Source organism: Myotis lucifugus, unplaced genomic scaffold, assembly GCF_000147115.1.
Source record: "Myotis lucifugus unplaced genomic scaffold, Myoluc2.0 scaffold_362, whole genome shotgun sequence".
NCBI lineage: Eukaryota > Metazoa > Chordata > Mammalia > Chiroptera > Vespertilionidae > Myotis > Myotis lucifugus.
The window spans coordinates 675,090-698,894 of record NW_005871410.1 but is presented as its reverse complement, the minus strand read 5'-3'; the positions used below and the strand labels follow the sequence as shown (position 1 = coordinate 698,894).

General features: G+C 41.5%; 1 non-coding gene across 1 annotated transcript; it reads right to left on the bottom strand.

The window, feature by feature from the left end:
• Positions 1–288: 288 nt before the first annotated feature.
• Positions 289–420, bottom strand: LOC111828429. Its single transcript, XR_002832302.1, has one exon. It is a non-coding gene; the product is annotated as a small nucleolar RNA SNORA51 (small nucleolar RNA).
• Positions 421–23,805: the final 23,385 nt, after the last annotated feature.

Sequence of the window (23,805 nt, the reverse complement as noted above, 5' to 3'; positions counted from 1 at the left end):
TATGAAATACAAAATAGGAAAACTATAGAGAAAAACAACAAAGCCAAATATTTCTTCTTAAAAATTAATAATAATGCAAAAGTCCAGCAAGACTGATAAAGAAAAGAAAAAGAGAAAACATAAGTTATCAATTTGGGAATGAAAGAGAGGATACAGCTGAAGATGTTATTGATCTGGGCCACCACTATGGCTCCTGGGCCCAATCAGGCACCACCTGTTTCTGTATAGCTTACAAGTTATGAAAGGTCTTTACATTTTTTTTATTTCTTTTCCTTTTTTTTTTCCTCTCAATGTCTCCCCATTCACACTACAGACCAGGCAAAGAGCCTGAGCTGAGGTGTATATGGGGTAAGTTTGCTCTGTCTCCTATTTCTGTACAGTCAGTGTAAGAACACAGCCTGTGGTAAGCACCAGGAGGCCCAAAAGGTCTTTACATTTTTAAATGGTTGAGAATAAAATCAAAAGAAGAACATAAAATTATATGAAATTTAAATTTTAGTGTCCACAAATAGTTTTATTGAGCCATGCTCATTCATTGATATGTTATCTATGGCTGCTTTCACATACAACAGCAGATCTGAGTTCTCATAAAAGACTAGAGGCCCGGTGCACAAAATTCATTCATGGGGGAGGGGGTCCCTCAGCCCGACCTGTGCCCTCTCATAGTCCGGGACCCCTCGGGGAATGTCCGATATGTATTATTATGTATTATCCTGAAAAATGTACGAATTTACATTTACAGATTCAATCTTATCAATTATTACCTAGTAGTTCTCCTAGCCACGTGATACCTACCTACCTCTAGGTATTTATATCAAGGGTCCTCTTTAGACTGCCTCATCTATAATAATAAAAGCATAATATGCTAATTAGACCAGATGTCCTTCTGGACATCCTTCTAGATGACCTTGCGTATGAAGCTGGGGCTGTGAGAGAAGCCTGAGTCCTGGGTGCCAGAGGGAAGCAGATGCTGGCAGCCGGGGAAAGGAAGGCCTACTCTTGCACAAATTTTGTGCAAGGCCTCTAGTTTCTTAGTAAAGGGAAATTGCTGTCTATAAACCCTTTATTACTTTATTAATAAATGACTGTCAGAACCCACATATCGGGGACTTTCTTTATATTTTTTCTCCAGAAAGTGAGAACCCACATTTATGGAACACCTACAAGTATGAAATGTATAGTCATATTAGATATGATCAGTTCTCGATAAATATTTTTGAATGAATGAAGAACAGCTGAGGTTTAACCCAGATCTGTCTGGCTACAAGGCCATTGTTGTAGACACCTCATGGGATGACTGCCTGACTCAGACTGAGTCCCTTTTCTGGAAATGACTTATATGATATTCCTTCTGGAAACTACATACACGGGGAGCCCCACATGTAAGTGGCCCATCAAATTCTCTCCTGGGAATTTGAAATTTGAATGGGAGAGAGCTAAGCCTCAGACCTGGACTGCATTAATTTCAGGTCTCCAGACAGGTCCACTACGTCCCACCTGCCATCCTGCTGAGATACCCAGAGCTTCCCTAGTTCATCAACTTCCTTCAGTCTCATGAAACACCCCAGGAATCTTCCATTACTTTCCCTTTTTTTTTTTTTTTTAGGCTTAAGCTAGCCAGCATCTGTTTTTACTGCTTGCAACCAACGAACCTGATGTTTTACCCAGAAAGTGGATTTTTTTTTATCATCATCAATATAGCTGTAAGCGAGGCAAGGCCTCAGGAAAAGAAAATTAACTCCTTGCCAAACACTTGTAGACCTGGGATGTAGCCCTGCTTCAGAAATAGGGACCAGCTGCTGGTGGCAGACTGCTGATAGCAAGCTTACAGATGTCCTGTTACCAGAAATTCCATGAAAACGTGGGCATAAATTACATAAATTTCAGCGCTCTCGGAGCACTGTGCTTTCATTGTTCTCTTCCCATATGTTACAAAAGAACATTCTGTGTAGCTCTGGATGTGCGGCAAGCTACAACCGTGGCAAAGGGAATTTTCCTATCGAAAAGCTGACAAAAAGGTAAAATGTTTCTTTGAAACACTGAAGGTAGAGCTCATACCTTCTGGAAACTAATTATGAGAACTCGATGTCCTTGAATAAACCTGCAAAAAGTGAAAAGCCCTGGGCTATTACTTCTTTTAATGTTTTAGATTTTTAATAGCTTCAGGTTTATGGAGAATGAAGTTGAAACCATTGGACACTGGGGAGGGAAATCATTTAAAAATTTTTTTAAGTTGCCTCATCTATCATATCCATCTTATGCAACTTCAGTCCTTCAGGTTGTTTCTTGGCTATATCCTTCCTTATCTGCATCTCCCAAATCTGGCCCCATACCACCCACTCCTGAAATGAAGGCTCCAGTTTCTGCTCTGTAGCCTCTTCCCTTGCCGATCCATCAGTCACAATTATGCCCAGCCAATCTTTCAAAAACTGCTAATTTGTCCAGCCTTTCCCCCACTCAAAAATCTACCACAGAAGACTCAGGTGCAGTGGGAAATGCCAGAGCTCTGAAGTCAAGGACAAAGGTTTAAAATCCTGTTCCATCAACCAAAGTCATTTGAATTTATAAAAGGAATTTAACATCCCTGAGCCTTATTTCATTTGTAAAATGGAAATAATGCATGCCATGAAGGTTATTACAAATAAATGTACATAATTTGCAAAGTACCTGGACTCAGAAAGCACTCGGTAAGCGTTGCTTCAGTTTCCCCTCTCAATTAAGGTTGAGATCTTACAACCCTAAACAGCACCATCTCTGGGTGGTCAGGACCCCCCCCAAGGCCCTTTGTAATCTGATGCCATCCTCCATATGTACCCATGTGTCTCCCCTGAAAGGATTCTTTGTCCCAAGGAGACTCCCACTCCCATTTTCCCCCATTTGTACCTCTCTTCCTTTGCTTATGCTCCATAATCATTTCTGCTTCCCCACAGCCCATTGTCCTGTCCTGCAAATCCTTTAAAATCCAGCCTAAGTCACTCAACCTCCAGCCTCCTTAGTCACAATGATTTTGCCATTTTCAGAAGTTTGCAGTGGGTACAAGTTTCCCAGGCCCCAAGCTTAGACATCTAGGAATGTCATTCTTTTTCTTTCTCTGTAATTACATATGATTTCTAGCTCAAGCCCCCATTCCAACTAGAGGTAGTAATTTAATCTTAGTCACATGTGCTTTTTCTTGCTCAGATCAGAATTTTCTCAGTCATTCCTGGATGTTCAGCTTTCTCTTTTTCTAAAGATTGTGTCTAAATTTCAGGGACACTTTCATAATGCTTAGGTTGGGGCTTGGGGAGAATCTTAACACCTTGGCATTGTGCACTTTTTCTTCCAGCACCTGCTGAGATATGCCCCCCCCCCCAACCCAGCATCAGTCTTCTCATATTTATATCTACTTTGGGGTGTGAGTTCCCATGAGGTCTCTGGTTCTACACACCAACCCAGCATCTTCTGCTGCATCTTGTCTTTCTGTCCACAAAGCCTGGTCAAGTCTACTGGTTCACAGTCGCAGCATCTCTGAAAACCAAGGGAGGCTAACTCAGGCTTCTTTCTCTAGACATCCCTCACAGCCATCTCTTCACTAATGCCCTCTTACCCTGGAGACAAGAAAACCCTGGTAATATTGATGACACCCCCTTCCCCAAGACTCCAAATAGGGAAGCAGGACTCAGATCCTCTCTGCCCTCAGACCCTCCAATCGATATGGTGATGTTATTATCCTCACCCAGACAGAACTCAGACCAAGTGTAGGGTACATTTCCCCTTAGATGCCCACACAAGCTTCTAACACTATCACTCTTCTCCTCCATTATCTTCTCTTCTCCCAGAAAGAATTTATCTCTTCTCATTTGCAGAAATGCTCTGACAGATTCTCAGTCTTCCTATTCAAATTCTATGTCTGTGTCCTTCAGGGTTTTGACTTTTAAGATTGAAAAAGACTTATGTGTTTTATCTGCTGAGTTTTAAGTTTGCTACAGAACACAAAAGCTGAATATTGCCTCATTCCTTCCCTGAAGCTATCAGCTCAGCCTGCCCTATATGACCCAAAATAAATAGATGGGTTACAGTGCAGAGGGAACTATCAGGAACAAAAATACAACATAAATGAAAGATTTCCGTGAGACAAGAAATGTAAAAAGCAAAAAGAGCATTGGTTGATATCAAATATTACTCCTACCACATTTGTCAGGAATCCTCTCTTCCCATTTTCACCTGACTAATTTCTATAAACTCTTTAGTTCTCTGCTTAAATGTCACTTCCTTTGAAAAGCTTTCTCCTGCTCTATTTACTCCCATCCCAATCCCAAAATTAGGTGAAGTGTTCATTCTATGTGTCCACAGGCAGAATTCAAGATGACCCCCAGTGACCCTCTCCCACATATAATTCCCTTCCCTGTGAATATGACAGGCCAATACCATGGTGATTATGTTGCATTGTGAGGCAAACAGGATATTGTCAATGTAATTAAAGTTACTAATCAATTGGCTATGAATTAATCAGAAAAGAGATATCCATGTGGGTCTGGGCTAATCACATGAGCCCTTTAAAAGCAGAGTTTTCTCTGGGTGGTTGCAGAAGAGGGAGTAAAAAACTTGAAGCATGAAGGAGTTTTGATGTGTCATTGCTGGATTGAAAATGGAGGAGGCACATGAAAAGAACCTCAGAAAGACCCCGAGGAGATGAAAAAGAATCATAGCTGACAACTAGCAAGAAAATGGGGACCTCAGTCCTACAACTTCAAGGAAATATATTCTGCCAACAATTACGATCTTGGACCAGAACCTCAAGCCCCAGAGGAGATGCAATCTGAGACCATGATTTCAGCCCAATAGAACATGAGCGAGAGAAAAGAATATGGCAATGCAATGCCCATGCTTCTGACCTACAGAAATTATGAGGTAACTTTCTGTTGTGTTAGGCCATTGAGTCTGTGGTAATTTGTTACAGTTATATAAAACTAATACCATACCATCTGTAATCCCATAGCACCATGTGATAAGCCCAGTTACCAAACTGTATCATGATTGCCTTTAACTTTCTGTTTCCCCCACCAGGACTGTGAGTCTCATGAGAGCAGACTGTATCTGGTTCACATTTACATTAAAGTGATATCATTTGAGTTAAATTAATTATGTGACTTATATGAGCAATTATATGTAAAATGCTTGGAATAGTGTCTAGCACATATGCTTTAGCTATTCTTCTTATTGTTGCCTAAAAGTACCTAAAACAGTGGCTAATCATAGTATAAGATTGATAAATGTTAGTTAAGTGACTGAATGACTGGATTCACTCTGAGTGACTTCTCACTGCATTTACAGTCAATACCACAAAACATCACTAACATGCACTGGTTCTAGAAAGCAGGAAACAAGCAGAAGGAAGGGGTTGCTATTCCAAGCAAGGGAACATAAAATATGAAACAAGGGTGAGAAAATCTAAGGCCTGAACAAAATATAGTCAACAGATCAATTTGGCTAGAAAGGTAGGTCCCATAAAGGATAAATGACAGATTGAATTGGGAAGGTGTAGGTCATTATCATGTAAGACATTGAACGTCACACTCTAAACACCAGATGTGATCATTTAGGGACTAGGGACTAGGGCTTTTACACAAAGGATTGAAGTGGTATACATAATGTCTTAGAAAAGTATTAGATAATAATATTCAGGATGGGTTTGAGAAGGGAGATTTTGGAGGAATAAGTGGTATGAGATATTAGAGCCTGCACTATCATGGGGGTTGGAGATGGCAAGATTGTAAAAGAAGGGCCTGTTGAAAGAGGCATTATTACAGAAGAAACAGCTGCCCCATTATACCAAGAAATGTACAAATACTTGCTGATAACTCTCCAAACATTTATTGAAAACCCCTCCTGAACCAGCCTTCAAGAATTCACCATTTAGTGAGACAGACTGGCTCTGGTCTGTCTGAAACAACCGTGAGGCCTCCAAAAGTAGAGTTAAAGCCAATAGAATGGCCTCCTCTAAAGACATGGATTCTTAACAACAGAGATGCCATTTTTCCAGCTTTTAGACTTTAGAAGTAAATTGAAATAAAATGTATCTGAGTACAACTAGACTTTCCAAGAAACCATATCTTTCCAACAGGGGGAATTTCAAATTTAACACATAACACATGTATTATGGCTGATGATGCTACTGCATGAAGGCAAGATCCTGGGAGCTGCCAATGCCATTGTCTGCACACTTGGGCTGGAAGCCCCTCTAGAAAAGAATCCACCCAGTTGTCTCCTCTCAGAAAAATGAGTTCTCCAACTCAAGGTGAGGATTCTGGGAACAGAGCAATCCTATCTTTTCCTCAGGTCAAGAATGTAAAAGAAGGAATGCTGGAACTTTCTCCTACGCCCCATTTGGAACCTGAAACAGAAGTACATCTTCTGGCATGTGCTCTGAGGCCCTGAGTCCATCTGAGACCTCGGCCCCTGCAGCACTGAAACAACCTCAATGAGTATTTCATTTGGAAGGCATGCCAGCATTGTCTCTTTCCCATCCATGACCCCTGCCCAAAAGGCCAGCCAGCCATCATTTATCCTCTCACACCTTTATTCTCTGTGCTTCCTTTACTCCAATCGCAACCCAATACTCCAGTCCTCCCACAACTTCCTCCTCCTACTCCTCTCTTCTAAATACCACAATATTCTCAACCTCTTCACAGAGCACTCCCTTCTCCATCATGCTCTGGCTGAAGCCTGGCTTGTCTACAAAAGTGCTGCTGCTGCTTCAGCCAGCACACCTCAGCTACCTAACATGGTCATTCCCTGGACCTTTTTCTCTATCGCACTTCTGAACAGCAACATTTATCACTTCTGCTCCTAAAGTTTTGCCTCATTAAGACATCCAGGCAATGGGACCTCCACTTTTTCCCAAACTGTCACAAATAAGCAGCCTAGATGGTATGATCCATCATATAAACTACTCTTTGGCTAACACTTGGGATGTTCACCCTTTATCCTCCCATCATCTCCATCTATTAATCCCTTATCCTGGTTCAACCCAGTGTTGACCTTTTCTGCTGAAAAACAGGAGGATTCTTCCAACCGTGTAAGGTGCTTAGCCTGCTCGACAATACATTTTACTTCCACAGTCGGCGGCTCCCTCTTCCAGTTCTAATAACAGCGGTTAGACTGCAGAGTTGTATCTTTCTACTGGTCTGTTTCTCAGTGAGCTTTGAGTTCATCATGAGTAGAAACTGATTTTTAGTTCTGTATCCTCGGAGCCTCCCATAGCCTAGTTCATAGGTGTCTTTTAAAACATTTTGATTGATGACTTAGGAAATTTCTAAAGCCTTTTCAGCTCAGATAGTCAGTAACTATGAAGCCCTGGAGGCAGGCACTTCCTTTGCCCAGACTTGAAACTACTTCTTGCAGTCCTGAACTCGACATTTAGAAAAGGCCCTACTTGCAGCAGCAATGCCACTGCAAACGATTAGAAATTTCAGGGACGCTCCTGCCAGGGGGAGATTCTGCCCACAGAGTGGTGAGAAGATCAAATTAGATGTATCTGAGAACAGAAGCATACTCCTTATAAAGAGTGTGCTACTTTCCACTGTGTTAAATGCCCCACAAATTCCAAGAATATCAGAACCAAACTGTTTGCAGATGATCTTCCCATATTTGCTTCTGTCGGTGAAAGCATTAAAGTTTTAACCAGTCAAGCTGGAAGGATATATAAAGTGACTTGTTGAGAAATCAGCCATATAAAGTTCGCAATTTTATTTAGAGAGAAAATGTAAACCCTGTAGACCTAATATTTCCAATCCTATTCACTGAGATGTAGGGTAGTATTGGTTGTGAAACAAACAAAAAAAACACAACTTAGAGTCAAAGACCTGGATTTGAGGCCTGCCTGGGGCTCTGGACAGCCTGCTTAATCTTTCTGAACTTTAATTCCCCTCTGTCCAGCGGTGGTAGTCACGTATTTCCTGGCAAGTATGGCAGAGGCACTGACCCGTTAGGACCAACACCGGCTGCCATGCTGGGGAAGCTCCCTGCTCTGCCAGGCACTGACCAGTTAGTTACTAAATTATGGGAGGGGTTGAGGGAAGAGACCAGAGCAAAGGGATAGGGCTTCTTCAGGAGCTCCAGGCACTATTTATCAAAGACTTGGAAATGTTTTGATGTTTTAACAAAGAGTATAGCAACTTTGGTGAGCAGCTGCTGAATATTGGTCCTGCTTTGATCCCTCCGAGGCTGAGGCTGTCTCAAATGAAAAATGGGAACTTTGATAACACTTTTCAAGGTATCTTGAGAATTGAGTGAGATAATGTATAAAGAACAAGCCTATTCCTGCTTGAGACACAGTAGGTATTTTGTAAATGACAGCTGGATGAATGATTGAACGAATGAAAAGAATAATACCTGTTCTGCTTTCCTCACAAAGGTGGGGTTTTTTTGGTAGGTGGTGGGTTTAATAAAGAACTTACATATGAGGCTTGCCTTGGTTGGCCTCAAGGCAAGTAGACCTCTGCACCGGACTCTTAAAAGATCTTAACTGGGTTCGATCATTTTTTAGTCCAGATCATTTTTACAACACCTTGCTCTCTCAAGATGGCGTTGTTAATGGCTCCCGCCATGGGAACATTCCCAGGACAGGGGAGGGAGTGAAGAGCCGCCAATGGCCGGGCTCTTATAGTCATTCATGCTCTCCTCTCCCTCAGTGTGCCCTGAGCAGTCAGCAAGGGGATTCACTAACATACAAGTGGCTTGTTTGGCAGCCACTTGGAGGCAGTTACCACAGTGACAATACCAGCAAGAGAAAACCCAGATTAAGATAGTGATTTCCAAAATAATTTTTCCATGATCCAAACCACTGATTTATTGAGTCCCTAGGCTGGGGGTCCGATCAACCAGGGCTTTCACTTGTGTCCTCATGTAATTTAATAAGGATGGTACATGAGCAGACTCATTACAACATTCTGTTTGTGAGATAAATATCACGATTTCACTCATTTATGGAATATAATTAACAACATAAACTGATAAACAAAAACAGATCCAGAGACAGAGAAGCATTGATCAGAGCGTCAAACCTAGGGGAGGGTGGGGGTAAGGGGGAGAGATCAACCAAAGGACTTATATGCAAGCATATAGGCCTAACCAATGGACACAGACAACAGGGGGGTGAGGGCATGAGTCGGGGGGATGGGGGGTAATGTGTAGATAAGGACATATATGTAATAACTTAATCAATAAAGAAATTTAAAAAAACAACAACAACATTCTGTTTGGATACCAGCACAGGAGCTTCCTTGCGAGTCAGTAATAATGTCCCTGGCCATCCATTCTGAAGGGCAGCTTTTCTCATTAGAGACATTTCAGTGTTCAGTGAAGATAGGATTTGCTGGCTATTGTCTAAGGCTGTTGGCTCACAAAGGTTTTAGGGAGAGTAGCTGAAATATTAGATGTGAAAAATTTTAAATGTCAACCCCATGTCTGTGGACTCTGTGTGTTATTTGCTATTTGCTATCTCCTGGAAACACATGCTTCCTAGGAGCTGTCCACGATCTTTCACTGAGACTGTCAGCACACGAACTCTAGACAACAAACTTTAGAAAAGCAGACAGCATCCTCTAAGCCTGGTACCTAAGCCCCCAAGTGCCTTTGGATCCACCCATAGCATATTGCTTAATGAGCAACGTTTGAGAGCTATTTGTTAAATCTGATCCATGTTTCTTCTCCCGGCCTCTGTACCCAGTAACGGGACTGATGACTCTCTCAAGAACAAGTAACTAGTATCTGACTGCCAAGGGGAAGGCTGAGTGAGTGATCATTAAAATTAGTGTGTCTGCCAGCAGAGCGCCTCCTTGTAGGGAGCAGGCTCGCTGTGCACATAAATGTCTCTTACCCAATCTTTCAGTAAATTAAGGTAATTTAATACTACCACATCCAAGAGTTGATGAGGATTTGGTGAAATGAATTAAGAGACTCAGCTTCAAGAAGGACCTGTGGCCATTTGACCGATGAGTACACTGAGAGGCATCATCTGCCCGAGGCCGTATTGCTATTAAGGGGTCTGAGTTTGGCCTCCAAGAGCCCATACTTTTTCCAGAATGCCCCAACTCTCCCACTACACATCTCAGCAAGCAGATGCAGTAAACCGGTCATTAAACACAACAGAGACTATCTGGTTCTAGGACCAGTAATCCGTACAAGTACTAGTAAAACCCTATATTTGCAGGTAAACAGTAATATTGTTAAAAAGTGAGATTCTAGCAACAACTGGGCTGAGCTTCCTTTAGCAGAGCAGGAAATTCAGCAACCTACTTAGAGACAAACACTGGCCCCTGTGTTACAAAGAACTTCACGGAAGAGCAGTAACCGCTTGCTGCAATGGTCCTGATGTGCGTGAGCTGAATGGTGAAAACTCCCGGGACCACTGTTGGTCTCTGTTCCACGTAGGCAGCTCTGTGCCTTTCGTTGGGAAGCTGAAGAGGCCTCGGCTGGCACATGGTCACAGTAACAGAGCAACTGGACCCAGATCCCCTCCCTTCAGCATTTAATGCACCATTGCCCGGGAGAATGAAACCGTATGCAATACTTTTAGGGCCCTTACTCATGTTCCTTTTGCCTGGAACACTATTCCCCATCTTTTCATGGTTTTTCTATTACTCAATTCCATTTTGTACTCAATCGTCTCCTCCTCAGAGGAGCCATTTGAGACCATCCTATTTAAAAGGACTCCCTGTCACATTCTACCTCCTTTCTCTGCTTTATTTTTTCTTTGTAACATCCACGCCATACAACATTATTTCATGTATGTATGTGTGTGTCCATCTCCTTCTACTGTTGTTTAAGCTCCATGCAGGCAGAGACTGTTGGTTTCATTCATGGTCATGTGGCCATACACTGAATGGCCAGATTATTATGACCACCCCATCAGTACAATGAAGTGAATTAGTTTTGCAAATAATAATAATAATAAAACCTTGAGAGTATTTGCTTAGGAAGTTTTCAATATTCAGTAGTTTTGGAAGTGTCAATGAAGTTCTGATGGGGTGGTCATAATAATCTGGCCACTCAGTGTACATTTCTTCCAGATTTGTACAAGTAAGACCCTTTCACCATGCTCAGTTAAAATCACCCTCTCTCTCCACTCCCACCTCTTCTCAGGAGAAGTTGGAGTCACAGCAGGCATTCAGGGGATCTGGCCAAGGGGAAGTCAAAGTGGATATGTGTACTTTGGGTTTGTGGGGTATTTTTATGTGGTTCATGGTCACTTTTGTATACAGCTAAGCTAGTATTAGCCTTCTTGAAGTAGAAACAACCTCAAGAAATACTCTTACGATGTACTGTGCCAACTCACCAGCCACTGTGACACAGAGGTGCTGGGCCAGATGTGATCTAGCCAGATGTACCTACCCTGCAGTGCCCAGCACCAGATGTGTGTGGAGGAGATATATGGTTTAAACATACCAACCAGAAACTAGTTTGTCCAAAATCTAATGTGAAACATTATAAACAGACCATTTTGTTTTCATCAACAGCAAGTGGAAACAAAAATCTTCTCCCATCCAACATGTATCCAATAATACAATGAATGCAGTTAGAAATGCATTCTACATTTATTTTATTTTTTAGAAGAAATTATTTTTTAGAAGGCCTGTGCTAACAGGGCACAAACCCGTAATTATACAGAGTGAGTATGTCCACAGATGCTCAGATAAAATCAAAATAACAAACTAGGAAGCTGAAAGAAACTTTTCTAAACTTACAATAATAAGTAACAAATTTTATCAACTAGGAAAGAATAAAGTATAATTCTAGTGTCTTAAATAGAATAAATTGTAAAATTATTGTAATAAAAGACATGATCAAAGAGTATGTACTCAAAACTTGTATGAAGAATAAGTATAGAATCAATGATGGGTATTTAATTAATGAGAATAACATGTCATTTTTCTGGAATTTATGATGTTTATGTTATTTGTTAGCTTTGATAAATGTGCATTTCTAAATTCCAAACAAATATTCATTTAAAACTAATTTTATGTTAATAATTTTATAATATTTTTCTTAAATGAAAGTTCCCAAAACTGTATAAACTTTAGGCCCCACAAAACTTAGATTATATCTATCTGCCACCACTGTAATAGAGGAAAACCATAAACAAAACAAAAAGAAAACATTACATAGTATATTAGATGCTCATAAGTTCTGCAGGCTTGTCCCCACCACTGAATCACGAGCTCCATGAAAACAAGGATAGCTTCTTACACACATAGATCCTGGGGACGTAAGCACAGTTTCTGGAACAAAGTAGGTACTTGAGAAATATTGGATATATTGGATGGATGGATGGATGGATGGATGGATGGATGGACGGACCAGTGAGTGGTTAAGGGCTTGAGAAAAATCATTTAACCTGTGTACTTCAGTTCCTATACCTGTAATATGGTTAATTTATATGATTATTTCCCCAAGTGTCTTATGTAATAATAAATTTTAACTATAGCTGTATTAATTTATCATTGTCTTTAGCATATGTTTTATATCATTATTCAATTTTTAGTTCTATGTCTTTGCCCAGCAAGATTTCAAGTTTTTTAAACTAGGTATGTCTTTTAACTACTGATATGTAGCATGGCCCTGCAGAGGCGTGTTTGCTGAAAAACTGCTGCTGAAACTTGCTGGTAAACAATGCTATATTCATCATTCTTCCTTATGTCAAGACAATCATCCAGAAAAGGAATATGAGAAGCAAGATCATGAGAAGGCTAAGCACATGGGTTCTGGTGTCACATTGCCGGGTCAGACCCCTTCTCTGACAAGTTTTCATTTTTAAAAACTGGTCAAGTTCTCTTTCTCTCTTTGACAGAGATAATAATAATAATAATACCTTATAGACTTGCTGTGAGGAACTTAAATAATGCCTGACATATAGTAATTACTCAAAGTATGTTAGCTGTGTTCACTACTATGGGCATGAGGATATAGTCACAGGTGTGCCGCTCCCACTTTTTTTTTTTTTGGCTGCTATTGAGATCTGCTCTTAGGACCCCATTGGAACAGTGGAATAATATTGGGATGAGTCTTCTTAATATGCTAAGTTTTTAAGGGGACCGTGAGTGTGCAGCAATCTCTAGACAAAGCCTGCTGAACCCAGTGTCTGTTGGACTGCCTCTCAGCGCACTTGGGGACTCCTTGCTTTTCTAGTGCTGGTTCATCTACTCTTGACAGAAGTTCAGGTTCTCCTGCCTTCTGTCAGTCCCTCAAAAATCCAACATCACTATCCATCCAACAGGTTCTAGGGACTGAAGAAAAGTGCCTAGAAAAAGTGAAAAAGACAAACTCAGACTAGCTGGGAAGGCAGACATGTCTATACCTCACCAGAGGAATGTGGTAAGACATGTAATGGGACATGAAAGGGCTTTGGGAACAGGGACGAAGGAGCCAGAAGGTCATCAGTATAGCCTGCCTTACTCATTAAGACCTAAAGATCACAATCTTATAGTCATCTTTAGGCACAGTGACAGAACGATGAAACATGCAAAATCAAAATATGCTAAAAATTCCAAATCCTAATTATAGCAAGTCAGTGTTATAAGTTTGCGTAAAGGTTCCTTGGCCAAGCGCTAGACTGTGTACATGCAGGGCAAGACCCCACAAAGCCTGGCAGAGAATGGTGGTTAAAGATACTAGAGTTACCCAGTTCCAGAAGACCACAGACACTCTGGCTCAGTCAGAATAGAGAGACTCATCACCACCAGACATTCACTGAAATTCCAGAAAGGTCAATGAGAAAGGACCATAACCTAGAGTAAGATTTCATTTATTTTTTCATTTTTTAAAATTTCTTTATTGATTAAGGTATTACATATGTGTCCTTATCCCCCCTTTACTGCCTCCCGACCCCCACCCCACTCATGCCCTTACCCCCCTGTTGTCTGTGTTCATTGGTTAGGCTTATATGCATGCATACAAGTCCTTAGACCATCAAACCTCAGAGGGAAGGTAGGGGAGGGTGGGGTTAGGGGGAGAGATCAACCTAAGATTTCATTTAGAGTGGCACTGGCCAATACAGCAGCCACTAACCACATATAGCAATTAAAATTAGAAAAAATTTAAAATTCATTTTCATCAATGTCATTGGCCACTTTGGAAATGCTCGATAGCTAGATGTTACTAGTGGTTGGCCAGCACAGATACAGAACATTTTCATTATCACAGAAAGGTTCATTGGATAGCCTTACTCTCACAAAGCTAAAAACCAAGCCTGAAGAGATCAAGAAGAGACACCAAAAATTATCTATCTCAATACTCTTTAAAGGAAGGCAACATAATTCAGTCTCTTTACAGTGTATCAATATATAACATGCAATAAATAACTTTAGACAAACAAAGAAAGAGGAAAATGTGGACCACAATCAAAGGGGAAAATATGAATGGAAACAGATCCTGTGATGATATAAATGTTGGAATTCTCAGACAATGGACTTAAAATCACTTCCTATATAATAAAAGCCTAATATGCTAAGTGTCTGGTCATCAGGTCATCTGTTCAACCAATCAAAGCGTAATATACTAATGATATGCTAAGGCCGCTCAACTGCTTGCTATGACGTGCACTGACCACCAGGGGGCAGACGCTCTGACCGGTAGATTAGCTTGCTGCTGGAGTCCAGCCAATTGGGGCTGAGATCAGGGCTGAGTGAGACAGGCCGGACATGCCCTGGAGCCCTCCTGCGGTCCCTCTCCGGCTGGCCAACCTCCCATGTCCCACCCCAGCCCCGAGCATGCACCGGTAGGGTCCCTCGGCCTGGCCTGCGCCTTCTCACAATCCGGGACCCCTCAGGGATGTTGGAGAGCCAGTTTTGGCCAGATCCCGCAGGCCAGACCTCTGGTTTATAATAAATATCTTCAAGGACTTAAAGAAATATGATCTTACTCAGAAAATAGAGATTAGCAGAAAAAAATGGAAACTATAAGAAAGAATAAATGGAAAAGCCTATAATTCTAAATATCTAAAATGAAATATTCACTCAGTAGGCTAAATAACATTGGAAATGACAAGACAATGAATGGGTCAGTAAACTTGAAGTAGATCCCTAGAAAGTAAACCAGTGTAAAGAACACAGTGGGGGGAAAACTAATCATACCAAATGTGAATATTCACACTTTCTGACTTTTCCTAAGATTTGTTGTTAATTAGTTTTTGCGAAACTTGTCAAATTTTTAATGTGTAAACCAAACATGATCTGCCAAGTGTCTTTTTATATATCCAAATACTCCATCATATTACTGCCAACTCATAATAACTAGAAAACTGATTTGCTGAACAAAGTAAAATCTCAGCCAATTTAACCACTCCTAATTTTACATTAGCAATATATACCACAGTCACACTGAAAAAATGATGTCAGATTTTCATCAAATTTGAAACCGTTCTAAAGGCTAGCAAGATACTGTCGTTTTGATGTATGGGATCATCCTGCATTTTAAAACAGGATAGGAGCTGATAACGTTTTCAACAAGCTGAACTTCTTAATGTGTTTCAATAAAACATGTTGGTGGGTAGAAGTTCTAGAAAAAAAATGTTCCTTTATTCAAGAAGCATTCATTTCTATGGTATAAAGTATGCTGAAGATGTAGAGATGAAATAGACATATAATTATTATAATGAATAAAGTCCTTTATTGATACAACCACTGGGAATTAAGTAATAATATTTGGCTCCTGTTCATCTTCCAAGGTTGAGGAAGAAGGTAAGTTGCACAAAGTGTCATCAAAGAAAACAGAAATACAGATTTCAATAACTACAGGGAAGGAGCCTGTAGTTAATTATAGGTAAGACAGGGTCTGACCTATGCCACAAGCACACCTAAGTTTTAAAGTGCTTTTAGATTACTTTTTGTACCTGAGTAGAGATGGGATGAAAGAGCAATAATTGGTTTTAATACAAAGACCAAGACACTATAAAGTGATTAACTCAGTTGGTTCCTAAGTGACTCAAATAAAATCCAGTATTTTTCCACTTATCTTTGCAGACATTAATTTCTGATTTTCTCTAGAGAAATTTGAACATAAAAGGAGGGTCTTATTATCAATAATACAGTTACATATCAATACAAAATTTCAATAAAAATAAGTTTACATAATACATTGATAAAAACAATATCAATAGGCCATACACATAAATAGTTTTTATTTACTTCATGAAAGCCTATTGTAGTCCATTGTATCTCAGTGATAGAAAATATTTTACTTTATGTTACTTCAAGTCTGCACTCACTTACTCTAGGAAACCTAGATATAATTTTTTAATGCCTCCATTAATGAAGTGAAAAAAATCACATCATATAAACATCTTATCATCAGAATTCACTCCACATTTATCCATCTGGTAGGCCCTCTGGACCTTTCATTAAAGGGCATGCACATGAGCCCTACCCATCATTTCTAGCCCAGGCTCCATCATTCGAATTTGCAAATCTGCAGAATAAGCCAAGCACCTTTAACTTGAAGCCTGGCCTCTCTTTGGCATTTTGGCTGGTGGTCTCTCCTCTTACATCCTAATCAGCCTCTGATGAACAGAGAAGCCTGGAAAGTAGGGGCTCTGTGTGGTCAGTCTCTAAGGGACACTAAAGCATTAGGTAGTAGGCCAGAGTTGTGGTGTCAGTTTCCATTCATAACTGCCTCGCAAGCACAATGCGGTCCAGCTCACATAGAGGAAGTCAGTCCCTCATGTGACAATTGCAGAAAGTACTCCTCACCAGTGCCCATCTCTCTGTGTTGACTATTTTCACGAGGAACCGATGCACATTTCGTTTTGCAGCTCCAGTGATCTGAAGCGGGCAGTCCCAGGAAACATTGGGTAATGTCTTTGCTACAAATGAGTGACTTACCACTATCTATGTTGTATGACCACAGCTTGTCATATGACTTTGGAGAAGCCGTCTGGCTTAGAAAATTCCAAACGAAAAAATGAGGATAAAGTAGAAACAACCAACAAGTTGCCAACCTTTTCCACCAGTAAAAAAATGACTTTCAAGATATTTTGAATAATACTTAGCAAGTATTTCTACTTAAATTACTTTTAGCCTTAGTGAGTCTGAGTGACTAAAGCTATCCAATTATGAGTGCCATAAAAACCTAGAAGTGAAAGATAAACTAAGTAAGTTAACACATTAGGTTCATTTAATATAATGCATGTAATTCTGGACATAGAGGCATAAGACTTTTATTAGCAAAATATAAATTTGATCCCCTTCTTTGTATGTCTTGGACAAATGTTTTTAAAATATTGATTTAGAGAGTAACCAAATTATTAGCATGCCTGTAGCACCCACATGTATCAGTCCACCCTGGGTCCTGGCTCATTCTATGTCTCTCTTAAGGTCAGAAAAATTTGAGAGAAAAATACAAAAGTCAGATGCATGAAGATTAAAAGTATCAACTATTTTTTAACTGATAAAGCTACTGGAGAAGATAACTAATTTCTTGACCAGTGGCCTCCCTCACATCTAAGCCTTGAACTAATCCTATGCATCCAGTCACTGGCAGAGATAGACCAACACAAGCAGCACTAAAAAACAAAAGGCTTTGACACCAAGTTTACCTCTTAGCCAGAGGAGAGCAGACAGCTCTTTCAGCAGAAGATCCAAAGGAGAGAAAGAGGAGGCGAATGTATGCCCAAACTCAGAATTTGATTCTAATACCTTGGGGGGCCTGGTGGAGGGGGGCTAATGAGTGAGATCAGAAAGTAGCCAGGGCCCTAACCGGTTTGGCTCAGTGGATAGAGCATCGGTCTGCGGACTGAAGGGTCCCAAGCTAGATTCCGGTCAGGGGCATGTACCTTGGTTGCGGGCATATCCCCAGTAGAGGGTGTGCAGGAGGCAGCTGATCAATGTTTCTCTCTCTCTCATTGATGTTTCTAACTCTCTAACCCTCTCCCTTCCTCTCTGTAAAAAATCAATAAAATATATTTTTTTAAAAAAAAGAAAGTAGCCCGGATTATTAATTGTCAAAATTATCCCACCTGGAAACAGGAAGAGGGGGAAATAGTATTTTCAACCTAACACTCATTGGGGTGTCTTCCTTTCTTCCTTTTTTATTCCTTCCTTCTTCCTGCCTCCCTTTCTTTTCTTGACCTTTAAGCAAGTGATCTCAACTCCAGCCACCATTGCAAACACTGGGAGAACTTGAGAAATACTGATGTCGGGGTCCCACCCTCCAAAGATTCAGATTTAGTAGGTCTGGGAAGTGGTCTGGGTAGTAGGAATTTTTTATAAGCTTCCCAGGATATTCTAATGAGTAGCCTTAGCTGAGAACCTGTGCATTCATCCCATATTCAAACAGATGATTGGGGAGCAGGTCAGAAGTCTGTCCCATCTCGATGAGGTCAGTGCAAACCTGTGCTCCTATGTGGGTTCTTCTGGGACCACTGCAGGGGGGTTGCAGTTTAGCATTTTGCTCCCCAAGAGTTCTGAAATGGATTGCTGCAGTTCATTAATTCAACTAACTTCAAAGCTGAAAAATTCACTCTCTATTCCATTTCTCATCCCAAATTTTCCCAACCATCAAATCTAATATAGCTCACCAGATGTTCTGCAATGCTGTTAAATAACGACATATAAATACTATGCTCTATTGATACCAGCCATAGTGCCTTTCTTTGCTTATCTGCATACCAAAAACCTCTAAATTTTTCAGCTTTCCTTTGAGCACTATGTTTGAGGGGTTGTGGGCTGGTAAATGTAACCTATGAGGGAAGCATCCAAATAAGCTATGACCAGCCCAGGCTGAAGGAGTAAGACAAAGGAGCTATAGGAGCAGGAAATGAGCCAGTGAGTAGACACCCCAGCCTCTCTCCAGTCCTGCTCTCTGCTCCATGCTGGACCTTCCAGTAGCCACACTCAACCAGATCGAGAGCGTAGAGCAGCCTCAGAAAAATACGCCCCAGAAGCACAGAGCAGGTCCTGGAAGGATGGACAGTGGATCCGGAGGAGTCAGTGGAGAAGATCGAGCGCATTTTTATGTTCCATTTCCATCTCTTGTTGCCCCATTCCCTTCAGGAAGGCTCATTTGATTTTCCAACTGTTCACACTGCTTCCCAGGACATCCTTTTTGTTCTAACACAGGTAGTGCCAAACTGTTCCTAGAATCTGCCTATCTTCTTTTCTTTTACTTTCCCTTCTGGCCCAGACGTATGATTTAGTCTTGCACATTTTTCTTTAGCAAAAACTATGAAATCAAAATAATGTGGGTTTACTGCCATCCTCATTATTCAAACCTTCCCACCTTCAAAGCCACATCAAGTTGCATAGTCCCATTCACCAAGGACATTCTCCCACCAGATCAACCCAGGCCTGAATTTTATTTATTATTATTATCTGCCTGCTCCCATTTAATATTCCCTTTTTTCTGTGCCTTCTCTTAGTGTACTAATTCCATACATTTCTTGGGTACATTCCCTCAAGGTACAAGTGCTATGTGTCATATTGGAGTTTTCCAAACCATTACTCTTTTTAATAGTCTCCTGTCAACTTTTCCTTAGCCCCTTGGTATAGCTGCCCCAGCGTGCAAGGATGGGTACCCCTGCTCTTACTATGGAGTCTTCATTTGTAGCTCTGAAGGGGCGCTTTTCAATCACGTCATAGATTCTAGCATCTTCTGGGAGTCATTCTGGTTTTCCCCCTAAAATATTGTTTCTCTTGCCTTCCTTACAGCCCAGTCACTATCTGACTTAGTAACATACAACATACATTCCTCTTGTCCAAGTCCTATTTAAGAACAATTACACTTAAGCATATCTCATTTTCCCATCCATACCTATAGTTTTCAAATAACTAAATTTCTATTTTATTGGCTTCTACATTACAACACATCTCCTGGAGAAATCTCTTTATCACAACTTAACCATACTCTTCCATTATTTTATTTTCCTGTGCTCTTATTCTGATAGTAAAACTGAAATATTTTTCTCCAACTACATTATTCCTCCATTTCCTGAGTTAATTTGAATTCTAGTGGAAGCTCTGGAGGTCCCATGGCACATTCCCTTCCCCCGCCCCAAGTCAATTTGATTTCAGCACAGCTGAGGTAGGCAGTTCTGGCATGTTCCCTGTGTCCTCTCCCAAGCACTTCCCAGGGTTTCTGTGCTTCAGACTCTCCGAAACCTCGGGAAGCTGCTCAATGCTTGTGCCGTACATTCCAGAAGATGAGGAGACTGCTCTCCGTCCATGGGGAACAGGAGCGGGTGGATCAGCAGCCTCGTTTCCCATGCTGCAGAGAGACAACCTCAGCATTTTCTACTTAATCCCCACAGGGCACCATCGCCCATAATGGAAACCATCCCATAACAATCTTTCTCTCCTTCCCTTCCTCACTTGCTCCAGTCCTGCCTGTATGGAAACACCCACTTTCTTGTACAAAAACCCCCTCTTGCCTGCAGACAGAGCTGCCATAATCAGAAGTGACCCACCCATTTCCTTTTCCCACATGGCTCACTTATTAAGCTCAGGGCCGAAAGCCATTTATAAGGCTTCTTAGAAACCAACCACACATCTAAAGCCAGCCACACAGCAGAATGTAGGTCACTGTCGAAAAACCCACGGGGCTCCACCTATTAACCTTAATGACTAGAACAGCCAGCCAAGGATGTACCAGTTATTTTGATCCCCAAATTCTACACCTTATCTCCTTCACGAAGTCTCTGGATCATCTACCGTTGTTGGGGTGCAGAGAGCCATAAAGTGTCATCTATTTTTCTGTCAAATGCATAACTAATTGTGGGATACACACAGGGATCAAGCACATAGAAATTAAAATATTATCTTCATTACTGACAAATCTGTTGGCAGCATGTGGCTTAGGTTAAGGCCATGTGATTTCCATAATATTTTACCCTTGAATCAAAAATTAGCCACTGTTCATAGCAGAGTCACGTGCAAAGAGAAGGCCATTACACTTACCTGTGACTGTGTAGCAAAGGAAAGACCAGATTCCAGTCAATCAGCCACGGTCAGATAATGGAGTACCACCTTTGGCTCAGATGCCCACCCCTGATCCAATGAGCTGAGGCAGAAAGAGAAGAGCAAAGGCTGAGGTTTGTGGTGCCCAGGATGGGTACCTGGGGCAAGGCCTGTGGAAGGAGAACCATTAGACCTTCCCTGATTTCCAAGTGGCCAGAGATCCAGTAAGTCAGGGAACCAAAAGGGCGCCCAGTATACTTGAGGATAATAAGGCTAAAACCACACTTACACAGCCGTTCACCTCATCACAGACAGCTGCCCAGGTTGGGTTCTACCAACATTTTCCAGTTGTAGTCAGGTAAGAAGCCTGGTAGAATAGGCTGCACGGGGGAGAAAAGTAATAAAAACAGCTTGTCTCTCAATTCAATGTGCAGATGATTGTACAGCTGAAACCTATATAATTGTATTAACCAATGTCACTCCAATAAATTTAATTAAAAATAAACTCAATTAAAAAACAGCTTGTCTCTAACTGTTGAAAAACAGTGAAGTCAGTCAATATAGACCCTGAATAAAGAGCAGCTTAATGATCACAACATCACTGGTCCCACCTTTCATTTTCCCCCACTCTTGCAACATTTTGGAACTGTCATGTAGACACTGCCCTTGTGTCCCTAGGACAAGAGGAAAGTCATTCTCTCATCACAGGAAACCAGGCCAGGGAGAGAACACAGAGAAGTAAAGCTTTTCTCACTCCTGCCCCTCCCCACGGCTGCGGTGCTCCCAAGCGAAGACCTCAGAAGCAGTAACTACAGATGCTCACAGGGACAGAGGAAGCTCTGGGCCTGAGACCAGCATATTAGAGTTTTTGTGAGGGCAGGGCAGTGAGGCAAGGGGCTGTTTGTTCCTCAATGTTGACAACTTTGGGTCCCCCTGAGCTGGCAGCAGCTTGATAACAAGTCTCCCAGCCCTCAGAACCAGACACGTGGGTTAGTCTGCAGCCAAGCTTGCAGCCTCCCCAAGGCTCTGCTAACCCCACACAGGCTCAGAGCCTGGGCCCTCAAAGTGTGTTCCTCCCAGAAGCAGCGACACCACCACTGAGATTCTCACTCAGGCCCAGAGACTCCAAATCCACATGTTAATATGGTCCCTTGGCTGAGACTGAGAAATATGGGTGCAGAAGGGGGAAGGACACAGGAAAAGGCAGCAAGAGAAACAGAGATAGGAAGGTCAGGCATAAAATCCAACTGCTTCTCAGAAGGGCTGTGAGAACATAAAACTTGCTTTCAATCTGATGCTTTATGTCAGAAATCTCCACTTTTGATCAATGTGTGCCTGGGCCTTTATGTACATTTCATAAGCTAGGATTTCTAGGCAGTGATCAAAATATTCTACTATGATCTAAGAAGCCAAACAGGAGCAAGTGAATAATGGTGACTGAAAAATCACTAAGCAGAACAACCCAGAAATCAGATTTCCCTCCCAGGGAGCCTGCCCAGGCCACCTGCATTTTGCAGTCTCAGGCTGCTCTCCCGCCTCCTCCATTGCCTCACTGACCCTGAGTGGGTCCCAGCCCTGATCCCTTCACATCTGAGCTGAGGACACATAGATCACTGCCCTCCCATAAAGCAATCAGTTCATCATAATCAAGAACTTACTCTCCAGTTGGCCCCTCACAACTTAGATTAAATATAAAGATGTTTCTTTCCTTAGTGAAGACATTCTTGATCATTCAAGTTTTGGGGGAGGTGAACAGCTTATTTCTTTGATCTCTTCTATCGAAGGCAACTCCTGATGTCTTTGAGCATAAACCATGGAAGCCCTGGCTAACCACCAAGCTGAAGCGCGTCCCAGCAGTCACTGATCCTGTGCAGGCCTAGGTGGGACCTGTCTTCAGAGACAAGTGAGAAAGCTGATGAAGAGGTCAGGTGCAGGGTCAAGCCTGTGAGGGGCTAGTGAGGTCACACAGAGGCATTTCGGTAGGTGATTCTTACTCACCCTCCTCAGAGCTGCACCCAACCCAGTCATGTCATAGCTGGATGGCAATCAGGTCCCAGAGTAGGCAGGGGTCAGCCCCACGTGCAAACAGCAGAAAGTGCCTGTCCTGCCGACGTAGACAGACAGGAGAACCTGGGATCTTTGGAAGTCAGATTTATGCATAATTCTTATTTTATCCCCTGTGGGGTTTTATTAATTTTTATAAGGAATATGTTATTTTTGTAATCATATTTAAAACAAGAACTACTTTAAAATGCACAGGGATTTGATCCAGAGAACCTAGAGGTAAGCCTGTTCCCCATCACCTCTTAGCTTTGTAACTTTGGGGAATCACATACTCTTTCTAAGCTCCAGATTCCTCAATTTACAATTACTATTTTCATAATTATTGCCTTACCAATTTTCTGGAGGTTTTGAGAGGCTCAAGTAAGATAATGAGCATTTATTAAAATTAACTTACTTCGATTAAGAACAAAATAAATGACATGACTTTGGATATCTCTTTCTGTGTGCTGTGGAAGCCAGTCCCGAGGCTTGGTCTCCGTTGACTACAGAGAGAAGAGAGTGGGCACCTCAGAGCGGGAAGAGCATAGTTTAGAGGCCAGACCGATCTGAGTAGAAGGTCCAGCTCTGGCCCTATTATCGGTTTGACTTCAGGCAAATTACTTTCCCTCTCTGACCCTGAGTATCTTCATCTATAAACTAGGAACAATATCTGTGTAGCTTGGTGGTAAGAATTAGAATAAGTACATATTATTTGCCTAGTCCAGTGGTCGGCAAACTCATTAGTCAACAGAGCCAAATATCAACAGTACAATGATTGAAATTTCTTTTGAGAGCCAAATGTTTTAAACTTAAACTATATAGGTAGGTACATTGTTAT